This window comes from Vicugna pacos, chromosome 23, assembly GCF_048564905.1.
Source record: "Vicugna pacos chromosome 23, VicPac4, whole genome shotgun sequence".
NCBI lineage: Eukaryota > Metazoa > Chordata > Mammalia > Artiodactyla > Camelidae > Vicugna > Vicugna pacos.
This window is the reverse complement of record NC_133009.1, coordinates 2852292-2864609: the sequence shown is the minus strand read 5'-3', so window position 1 is coordinate 2864609 and position 12318 is coordinate 2852292. Positions and strand designations below refer to the sequence as shown.

Below are 12318 nucleotides of genomic sequence, written 5' to 3'. Positions count from 1 at the left end.
TTTCTGAACTATTTTAACATCTTTTATTTTACTCATTTTATATTACTGCTTTTTTATATTTATATAAATAATAAAGTGAAGCCCAGTAAACTTGCTATCATTGTTACTGAGTCAAAACTCATTCTGCTTTTGCTGCATCACAGGACAATAAATTGGGAGACAAGATGTTGGGGCAAGGAATAGCAACTTTATTTGGAAAGCCAGCAGACGGAGAGGATGGCAGACTAAAGTCTTGGAGAACCATCCTACTCCAGTCAGAATACAGGCTCCTTTTACACAAAAAACAAACCAAAAACAAAAAAAACCCCAAAAAACAGAGGGGATGTTGTTGGTTGTTGCAAACTTCTTGCTGCAGGAATGCTTTGTTCTTGCAGCTCTCCATGTGGGTCAGGCCATGGTGTCCCTGTAAACCTCCAACAAAACAAACACTATTCTCCATTCTGCAACTTGTTATCTTTATAGGAGTGCATTAGTGCTAAGATTCTTAAAGGCCAGAGCCCCCAGAATAGGCTGTCCTGTCTATTTTAGGCTAAAGGCAACACTGTTTCCCAAAAGGTGCAGAGCTGGCAAGACTGAGCCTAGGAAACAGGGCACAGTGGTCAAAACTTAAGGAGCAGATCCAATATAGAGTCAGATTTGTTCTCCTCTATTACACCATCTGAAGAATGAAAATATTACTAATAATTAAGTGTATTATAACCCCTTTCTTCTCTGCCCCTGCCTCATGCTAAAAGTAACCAATATCTTGATTTTATCTTAAAAATTATATATATATATTATATATATATATATATATATAATATATATATGTATTTTTCTCCTGGCTCTGAATTTTAAAGAAGTTAGCATCTTATATGCAAACTTCTAGAAATTGCTTTTATTTTTTCATTCAACACTACCCTACTAAGTTTTATATTGCTTACTGAATATAGTTGTAGATTCATTTTCACTGCTATATCATACTCCATTGTGTGATTATTTCAAAATGTGTTTATCTGTTATCCAGCCAGTGAATATTTGACTACTATGAACAGTAAGGATGAACATTTTAAAACATGTCTTTAATGAATGTAACTGATAGTTTGCAAGATACGGCAGTATTAAGCTTTAAAAATAATATCATATATTTCAACAAGGGGTCCAGGAGATGCAATTAATTATGTGCCAAAGAAGAATACTGGAAGATTTGTGAGTAGACCTAATAACCTTCCCAGGACTAGCAAAGGATTAGGTGGAAGACTGTTCTATTTTGTTGTTTTAAGAACATGGATAGAATTGTAATATGCAAAATAACCTGAGTTCCTATTTTTTATGTCAGTTTAAAAATGTCAATTTTTAGCCACTTTAGCTTTGTCATATTTGTAATACAAGTTTCTGAACACTAAAGTAGACCAATGTCCTATGTAGGGAAGAGAGTTTCTTTGTGGCAGGAAAGCTTCTCCTTATTTATTAAATATTACTAAAATATGTGGTCTATACATTTAGATTTGAGGTATATGGTTATGCTTCAATTAGTGAGAAGCATATTTACAAAAGCATTTCCATCTACTCTGACATGACTACATTGATTAAAGATGACTTGCAGAGTTTGGGGGTGGCACCACAGTGAAAGATCTTAGGGAATTGCATCATATCATAAATTTTGTTGATCCCTAGAATATGGCCTGGGCTCAAAAGCCTCGCTAAGTAGAATAAGATCTGTTGGAAAAATGATGATGAGATATATCAAATTTACTCTCCCATTTATTTGTAAAAGAGCTCTATTTAAGATGAACTCCCAGGACCTTGGGTCCTAAGTGGACCTGATAACTTCTAATGGAAGGCCCTGTCTACAAGTACTATAACTTATAAGAAATTCTAAATATTGGTTGAAGAACTCAAAAAGATGGCCTAATTAAAGATAAATTTACATTTACCCTATTTCATAATTAAAAAAACATAATGTGAGCTGATGGGAGGGAGATGGGTAGTTGTCGTACAGAGGATTTTAAGAGCAGTGAAAACACTCCACATGCTATTGTAATGATGAATGTACATCATTATACACTTGTCTAAACTCATGGAAGGTATAACATTAAGAGAGAACCCTAAGGTAAACTATGGGCTTTGGGGAATTATTATGTGTATGTGTATGTGTAAGTTTATGAATTGGAACAAATGTACTGCTCTGGAGGGGGACATTGATAATGGGGAAATCTAAGCATATGTGGGGGGAGGGGGCATATGGGATATATCTGTACCTTTTCCTGTGAACTTGAAACTGCTTTAAAAAAATAAAATCTTTAAGAAAAATTAATCCAGTATGATTTATTTGCTGATGCATAGACTTCTATATGCAAATGCCAAGTGTTTTTCTAGGGTGTAATTTCTTGGGGTCATGAGTTACACTGAGGCAATGACTATGATATATTCTTTCAATCAGTCTTACAGATGCCTTGAAACTCCAGCCTCTGCCTTTGGCTGATAAAGCAGGGAAGGAACAAGTGCATTCCCTGAGGTGTGTGGCAAATCATGGTCACTATCTCCTTCCAACTGGTCTCTTGGTCTCCAAGGTGATGCAACGCTTTAATTATTCAGAATGCTTTGTGCCAAAACCACTTCCACACTAACAGGCTCTTTTGTTTGTGAGCTCCCCAGTGATAACTTATTATAGCAACCAGTGGTTTCTTGGCAAGAAGCTTCAGAGCTGAATCCTACTAATGAGCTACTGAAAATGGCAACTAGCAAGGCCCAATTCCCCCAAAATAATGAAAGATTCTCTAAATACATTACATTAGCCACCTTGAATGGTGTCTCTGCCTCCAGTGCCCTGACCAGTCAAATACTATTCTCCCTCTTCCTGTCATTCAGAGCATGGGCACAGTATCATCTTCACATTCAAGACTGGGTGTCCCTTGGAACTTCCATCATTTATATACATGACACATAATGGTACCTTCTTAATGTGTAGATCCAATTGTTTCTCAAATTTGGGTATCTTGCAGAAAATTTTTAAGTATAGGGATGCTTTGAAGTTCAGCTTCAACTTTGGTCTTCAGCCAGCATTATTTTTTTTTAACATTTTTTATTGATTTATAACCATTTTACAATGTTGTGTCAAATTCTAGTGTTCAGCAGAATTTTTCAGTCATACATGGACATATCATTATCACATTTTTCCTCTGTGCCTTCCCTGTGTTATACAGTATAATCTTGTTTATTCTAAAATTTTGAAATCCCAGTCTATCCCTTCCCACCCTCCACCCCCCTGGCAACCACAAGTCTGTATTATATGTCTATGACTCTATTTCTGTCCTGTATTTATGTTTCTTTTTTTGTTTGTTTTTGTTTTTTAGATTCCACATATGAGCGATCTCATAGGATATTTTTCTTTCTCCTTCTCAGCCAGCAATATTTATCAGCTTGGACTCCAGCATTTGAAAGGCTGAAAAGCCAAATGCCTGCATCAGTGTCCTACATCTCTGCCCTTCCGTGATATGACTGCATAGATGACTGTCACGTCCAGTCTGCATAATGGCATTGTTACAGGTTACTCACAGCATTCAGATGTACTGTTAATATATAAATATTTACTCTCAAATATTGGTGAACTTTCTAGGTGTGACTTGGACAGAATTTCTTATTTGTTTCATTTTTTTCCCACTTTGGTTTTCTTTGGATGTGAAACATTAAACAAACTGACATTCTTACAATACCGATGATTATAATATTAACCTCATTTCCAAAACATGAACACAGACATGATAGCCACAGCTACAACTGACAGTTAATCACATGAGAGACAAGCACAAAAAAGATCACAAAGCAAAAATGAAATTGCACAACTTTTTTCTTTCATTTTTTTCAAACCTCACACCTCATTGATAAAGAATGGAATCTTACTGTTTTTCTTGCTGCAAACTAATTAATGAAATTATCTGATAAGTCTTCCATAGTTCTATAAATTTGGGGGGGGTGCGCGCGTGCGCGCACATGCGCACACTTACAAAATTCCTTAAAGTATATGAAATTCCTCTTTTAAAAATTTTACCTTTTGGCGTGGCTCGTGTCCCTGGCTGCGCCGGCCTCGCGCTCCCTCTCGCGCCGCTCGGCCCGGCTCCCCCGCGGCCTGGCCGATGGCACCTCAGCGGAGGGGCGCGCCCAAGGCGCCGGAGGCCAGCGGGGCGGCCGAGCCCGGCGACCGAGCAGCACCAAGAGTGTGCGGCGGCGGGGGGACGCGCGGAGGAAGCGGCTGAGAGCCGCGGTCCTGGGAGCCCGCACCTCGCTGGCTGCGCTCCTGCTCTGGGCAGTCTGGGGGGCGAGGATGGCATCACTGAGGTCCTAGCTCTCCGAAGCGAGGTTCTGCCAGGCAGGTTCACTGAGGTGCCCTGCTCCGAGGACTGTGACAGTCATCGAAGGTTTGAAGGCTGCTCCCCTAGGAAGTGTGGCTGGGGGGTCTCCGATGCTGTCATCAGCAGGGACGAAGCCCGGTGGATTCGCAGCTTAGCCGAGAAGGGGCTGTCCCTTGGAGGATCTGACGAAGGGGTGTCCAACCTGGACCTGCACTCGGGGGCCCTGTCTGTCGGGAAGCACTTTGTGAACCTGTGTAGGTACTTTGGGGGATAAAATACACAGTGTCTTCTCAGAAGAGGGCTTCCAGTTGTACCAGGACGTGCGGCAGAAGGTCCGGCTGGCGATCGCCAGGCGTCTGGCATCAGCGCGTCCTCGCGGTACCTGACAAAGCCCACCTTCTTCTCCCGCACCTACAGCACAGGGGCCCCGACGGCCCATGAGTACTGGCACGCGCACGGGGACAAGGTGACCCATGGGTCCTTCGACTACACCTCGCGGCTGTACCTCTCCGACTACCTGGACGACTTCGGTGGGGGGCAGTTCGTGTTCATGGACGAGGGAGCCAACAGGACGGTGGAGTCGAGAGCAGGTCAAGTGTCCTTCTTCACCTCGGGGTCTGAGAACCTGCACCGGGTGGAGAAGGTCGGCTGGGGCACCCGCTAAGCCATCACCATCGCCTTCACCCGAACCCCGACCACAGCATCGCCGACCCCCCGCTCACGTAGCCGGGCCTGCCCACGCCGCCCGCCGGGAAGCAGCTCCCGTGGGCACGCCCGCTCCCGCCTTCTCAGCCCGCTCCCACTGACCAAGGTGCCTTATGAATCACCCCGAGTTTTGATTTGCTAACGTTTGGTCATTTTTCATCTTAGAGTAAATAGAGGGGGGCTGCTTATCCTCCCAAGATCAAAAAGAATTTTTACTTTTTGTTTGCTTTGAACATTTTAATAGAACGATGACCTTTGGAGGGGCCTTTGCAAATTCCTTTAATGAGATGTTGAATAAAGTTACTGGAATAGGGCAGGAAAGGGGAGGGGAAGGAGAAAGGATGGTTCAAGGTTAAAAGCGCAGTCTTTAGAGGAAAGGAAAATAAGCTTTTCATGGACCCAACTAGGGGTGGTGGATGCTTTAGTTTCCATGTCTAGTACCCGTAAATATTCACAAAATGATCCTCCTGCATTTCAGCAGGAACTGAGCTAGACTTCCCAACTACTGGACTATGACTGAAGAACTGACAATTGCCAAGAATTCTATTCTTGCTTTGTGGTATCAGAGAAGGCTGCTAGCACACCTGAGTAGGTAGAGAAGTCACTGTAATATCAGTGGTGTATGGGAAAATTAACTCATTAATGGCGTATGGTAAACTTAACTCATCATGGGTGATTCTCTGGAATCAGTTCTATGGGGAACCAGGCCTCTGGGAACTTGGGATCAGAGCCCCCCCAACACCCTATAATTAGACAGTAAGAATCTATAGTGAAGTGTGTTCTTAGATTAGAGTTGACTTTGATTAGATTTAGAATCTTCATTAGTTTGCTCTTGGTTATTTTGGTGTTGGCTTTGGCAAACCTCAGGGCCTGTTGATTCTTGGAAAGGAAGCAAATGCCATTCAACCTATATTTGGGCATTTCTGCTCCCAACCCAGTTGTCAAAGGCTGGACAAAAACCATGTCCATAGTTTGCATATTTAGTTTTCAATATGAACAAATTGGCTTAGTTAAAAAGTATATTATTACTGACTTTCCTGGGGAACTCTTTAACGTGCAGGTGAGCTTGTGGAGAGCTGAGGTCATCAGGATGTTAGGTAGCTTCAGCATGGCAGGCAAGATTAGTGATGTGAGAGGAAATAATTCCAGAAACTCACACCGGACCTGAACTAGTTTAGGCTTCCTGCCCACCAGAATAGAAAACTTCACAATTGAAAGAAACTATCCAAAATGAAAACAAGGGGAAAAGACTCTGAAAAACAAAGACACAGAGTATCAGTTAGCTATGAAAAATTTTCAAACTGCCTAGCCTACGAGTAATTGAAATCCTCAAAATATAGAACAAGAAAAGCAACAGAAAAATATTTAAAGACATAATAGCCACTTCCCCCACAAATTTAGTAACAGTTATATAAATCCACAGATCCAATAATCCAATAAACCCCAAGCACAAAAATCATGGAGAAAGTTAGACAAAAGTGCATTATAATACATTGGGCAAAAGCAGTGACAAGAGAAAATGTCACCAGCAACCAAAGAGAGAAAAATAAAGGAACTTTATGCACAGTTTATGTCCAGAGGAATAAAGATAAAACTTACAGTAGACTCCTCACCAGAAATAAAATAAACCAGAAGACAGTGGAGCAATATCTTTAAAGTATTCGAACAAAATTTGTCCACCTAAAATTCAATACTCATCAAAAATACCTTTCAAAGCGAAGATGAAGTAAAGACTTTCAGATACTCAGAAGTCAAGGAATCCATCAAAAGCAGGTTTCAGTACAAGAAAGGTTCAGGAAGTCCTCCAGAGGATGACACCAAATGGAAATCCGGATCCGCTGAAAGGAATGAAAGCCCCCCACAGGGGTACATGTGTGTAAACACAAATAAGATTTCTATGTCAGAAAAAATCAACATTAAACTCATTTTTCCTTACCATAAAATGTAATTTTTGTCTCAAATAAATTTCCACCTTAATGTTATCCTATCCATGTGCCCAATATTCAAACCCCAAATTCAAATAGCCATTTAATATAGCCACAATCACCCTCCTAAAACCCCTGAAAGTTAAGTGTGCTGGTCCCTATAAAACAGCCCCAAATCGGGCTAAACCTTGAGTGTATTGTAATTTTTAAAACCTCATGGACTGTGAGAAATACATCCACAAATACCGTCATCTTTAAAGAATGCGGGGTTTCTGTACTGCAATAATCCCACATCATCGGGTATCTATCGCTCTGTAACTGTCCTGCCCTGTGAGGATCGAAACGTCATCAAAGAGCAGAAGCTAAAGAAACTAGCTCTGTGGTTCTGGAATTGTAACACACGTTAGTTGGAAAATGAAACTGTGAGGGAAAAGTGACTTTAATCTATCCCACAAAAACTATTTTGAGCCACATTTGCAATGATCAGTACCACAAAGTAGAAGAAACTTCCTATTATAGGAAGAGTTAGCAACAAATGTTTGGGATAAAATCAGGAACAGATGCTGTTCCAGGGCAGTCGTAGCAGCTTTCTCTCAGATTTAAGATGTTTTGAAATCTGTTTGGAGAAGATGCCAGATGCACCATTTACGGCATTCTTAACTGAGGCACAACACTGTTCAGACCTTTCAGAGAAAAATAGAGACAAAGACTTTTAACCTGGAGGGAGAAGGAAAAGTTTGTTTCTAAAGAGATTTGAGAATACATTTTTTTAAGTGGGGAATTTGTCACATCTGTGGACAAATAATCTAAGCTGATGCAATGATAAATACTAAGTCATTTATCAAATAGAGATCGATTCCCAGGAGGATCTTCTAAACAAGTAGGGGAACATGCCACACAACCCTGTCCCTGCACAGATTAAGGGCAACCCAGTTGATGATAATTTCTGCAGCTCCAACAGCCTTCTGGCTAACTTGGCCCCTAGGCTCTCTTCCCACAGGAGCCCAAGTCAAATAGTAGACTATGTCCAGCTCCTGCAAACTTCACATTTGTCTTCAGAAAATGCTAATGGACTGTGTGAATTTTCAACCTAGAATCGTGCTTCATCCTGTGAGTGTTACTTTGGGACCACACTAACCAATCCCCCTTACAGTCATGACCTAGACCTCAAGTGAGACTTTGATGCTGTTAGACCATCACCCTGCATCTCCACCATCCATTTATCCTCTCACTGTTCTAAAGTAAGTAAAGGGCTGTTAGGACTGTTAGGGATACAGGACCATGGTGCTAGAGGAGTATTTCTACCTTTTCCTCTCTCTTTAAAAATCCTGATACTTTATTCTCTTTCCTCTGTCCCAACCAATGACTTCACTTTCTACTTCTGAGAAACCTTGAAGCAATTGGCCTTTAAAAATATCCCTGTGTGAAGAGCTAATTTTTCCCCCTGTGAACAGCTATAGTCTGCATTTTAAACTTGTAATTAGCAGTTTATACTGGTTCTCTAGAGCTCCATTCCACCTACCTTCACTTTGAAAGTTGTTGGAATGCTGAAAGCCATGCTCCCCACACTTCCTAGATCTTGATCTCTGGATGTAAATTAGATTCTCCCCATTGTATGCACTCCTGAGAGATTTGGAAGGTGATAACTACAGAGGCCATCTTCTTTCAGCTTCTGGCAATGTACGCATGAGCAAGACCTGGAGAAAATCAGTAATATACTTATGCCCAGTGATTGGCAGCTGGTAAGTAGCAATTACAGTGTTTCAGTTCATATCTTTTAACTTTATTTAGTTCAATGCCCTGCAGACTAAAATAGAGCTTTTTTTTTTTTTTGGTGTGTACCTTTTTGTAGGTATTTTGTTAATCCAACTTCAAAGACATCTGCAATATTAAAAATAATTTGACCAGGGAGCTAGAAAATTATGACAAAATTATTGTAGCACTTCATCATCTGTAACTTTTGGCAAGTGTGTTTCTCCACAAAAATGCAGTATTCTTGACTTCTTTGCATCATCTGATAGTCATGTCCTACCTGGGAGATGGAAATATAGCCAAGGGCAAACCAAGGGTCATCAGTGGAGAAATATTTAAAAAAAAGTACCATTTAATCCAGGGCATAAGCAAATATTTAAATAATATCAAACTCATAAATGGGAGTCTGATGGAAAAACACCAAGAGCTCAGTGGGGGAGGTGCTAAAATAATCATAAATGAGACACAAACATAAAAAAAACTGGCAACAGCAAATCAGGAAGTAATAGGATGTGAGGACATACAGAAGTCAGTTTGACTACCTCAGCCTAGAGAATCTTGATAGGTTAGAAATTCTACTTATGTCATGAAATTGCCCAAGGATACCAATCACTATCCAATAACTACTAAAGTTTTAGAAAGAATTTTTTTCTGAAGCTTGAAAGAGAACAATGCATGTTAAGCAGCATATGGCTCTGTTGGATGAGACCATGTGTGGTTATTCTGTAATTAAAATACAGATCATGGTGCAGGAACCAATGATTAATTGGTTAATTCTGTGATCTAGATTTCTGCTTGTGGAGCAGTATGCTGATCTGGTCTCGGTGATGTTCTTTTCCCTGAGAGCACCCTATTATTAAAGTAGGAGTGTGGAAATTCACTGGACTAAGGATTATCACCTCCATCAGTGGAGAATCAAACACAAGGGGGCCGATTAGAATGATGTCATTCTGTGCCTTGTCACAGCTGCTCGAACAGTCACTCTGACCTCTTATAGCCCAGGTTCATCACCCAAAGGAGAACATTACATTTATAATGAGACTTCTAGAAGCTGAAAGAAGACAATTTCTATTTGATCTAAGAATACACTCAACTAGCATTCAAGAAGGGACCCGAATAATTTGGTAAGCACTGTACCTGGATGCCTTTTTAACAATTATCCTTAATTGGAGAGAATGGAAATCCTTTGATAAAGCACAAAGATTATTTCTTCATTAAGATTATAAACATTTAAGATTTCTGTTTTCAGTCTGTCTTTGGAAGCAATGAAAATTCTAGATCCACAAATTTAACCAAGAAGTAGTAATTGGATAACCCTCACCTCATTTACACTAGATATGCCATTATATGAGGCAGCTTGCCTCCATCATTAGCAAAACCAGGCTGGAACAATTTTTCCTGGCTCTTGGACTCTCTAATGTTGCTTTACATAAATGAATCTTGAGTTTGATAAGATCTTATGTTAGACGAGATGACTTTAGAATCTTTGTTTGTACAGTTTGTCATTTTTGACCAACTGTTAAAACTAAGCTTTAAGAGTCATTTTATTACTCGGTTAAATATTTAATTATCTGATGATTTTTATTCCAATTTCACTTCCCTATTTATCTATCTATCTATCATCTATCTATCTATCTATCTATCTATCTATGTGTATGTATATATCTATCAATCTCTGTTTCTAGCCTTCCCTTTCTCCTCTCCCTCTCTCCCTCCCTCCTCTGCTCCCTTTCTTTTTCTCTGCTTCCTTCCTGTGAGTTTGTGTCATGCCTCCCACCTTTTCTATTTCTTCTTTCTCTTTCTTCTTTTTCCAACACTTCAAGACTTTTCTCTCATTTCTTCCCTACTATTGGTCTCTCATCTCTGCTTAAGAAACAAAACAAAACAAAAACACTACAGTACTATTTTTTCTACAATGTGTTGTATTTAGTCAATAATAATGTTAGATTGATGGCTTTAAGGATGGGTAGAAATTTTACATTTCTCTATATGTCAAAACATAAGTAGTAAATTTAGTTGCAAGTAGATCTACCCACAGGAATGATGGTAGTGACAATGACAATGATGGTGGCAGTGGTGATGATGGTGATGATAATGCTGGTTTAGTGATATTAACCAGGGAGGTAACTTAGGAGCATCCTGGGCAAACACTAATAAGTTTCTGTAGACCTTCATTTTTTAAATTACAAAATTACTGCCATTGTCATTCTGCAAAATTCTATTTGAGTTAGTTGCACTCTATTAACAAGTCCTTAGTTTTTCTGAAAAAAAAAAAAAGAAAAGAACTGGAAAGATATTTGTATGAAGGAGTTGTTTTGAAGCCTTTCAGTGATAAATCTAGTTATTGAGTTGAGTGCTCAGAGTTCTGTATGCACATAAAATTGACAATCCAGATGCAAATGCTAGGACCACGCAGCTGCTCACGTGCTCATGGCAGAAATTGTGCATGTATCTATATATATGGTGCATGTGTGTGTCTATATCTATATCTATATCTATGTCTATATCTATATATAAAATCTCAAACAGAAATTAGAAAGATAAGCCACAAAGTTCAAGTTCAGAGTTCACTCACTAAACCTGTGACCTCAAGGATGTGACACATTCTGATTTGCTGGTTATCACAGTTGTTATTTTGTAAAGGGTATACTGATGAAATCTAAAACAACAACAACAAAAAACCCACAAAGAGACTGCTGTCTTTTATCTGTGAAACTAATTTAAATGTTTGTTAAAATTTTTTCTGAGTTATTTTTGAATATAAAATACATGCTTATAAGATTATAAAGATAAAAGAAAAATACTACAAAATACAACTACAACTAAAAATAAGATGCTATACTTCAACTAAAAAGTAAATAACTCTGAAATTTAAAAAAGTAATAATAGCAAAAAAATAAGTGGATATAAGGAAGAAAGACAAAAAGTTATAGAAAGAACAAACTCTGATACAATATTGGTAGGGAATAACATTTTGAAAGGAGAATATGTCAATAGCTATTCAGGTTAAAATGTTCATAGTCTTTGATTCTGCAATTCCATTGTAAAAAATTTACCTTACAGAAACATATGCATATAGATAAACACATTAAGATGAAAATATTTTAACTGCAGCATTGTTAAAATAGCAAAAATAGAAATAAAACACATCTTCATACACTGACATGAAATGGTATCCATGGTAACTTTTTTTGTTGAAATGTACAGTGTATATGCGTACTTATTGTGTAATTGTATTTTTTAATTGCATATAAAAAATAAAAATCCAGTATTTCTAAATACAAATGTATGCCTGAAAGAATAAATTACAGAGGTAGAAAGTGGTCCAGAATCAAAACTAGAGCTGATGCCTGTGACCCAAGGCCCTTATGCTCTATTTTTCACTGCGCAGTGTCTCTCACCCCCACCGCTGGGCCTTCGCCCATGTTCCCTCTGCTGGGGACAGCCCTAGTCTTCCTTTCTCTTAGCCATAGTCTAGCTGTGAGATTTATAGCTTCTTTAATAGTTTCTTTTCCTTTCATTTATTCACTTTACAATGATTCTTATTGTGATTATTTTTAATTTACCAACCTTGCCCTTATTTAAGGAAACTGATTACCTCTGAA

General features: G+C 39.0%; 1 pseudogene; it reads left to right on the top strand.

The window, feature by feature from the left end:
- Positions 1-4115: 4115 nt before the first annotated feature.
- On the top strand, positions 4116-5057 carry LOC102528946 (2-oxoglutarate and iron-dependent oxygenase domain-containing protein 3 pseudogene; annotated as a pseudogene).
- Positions 5058-12318: the final 7261 nt, after the last annotated feature.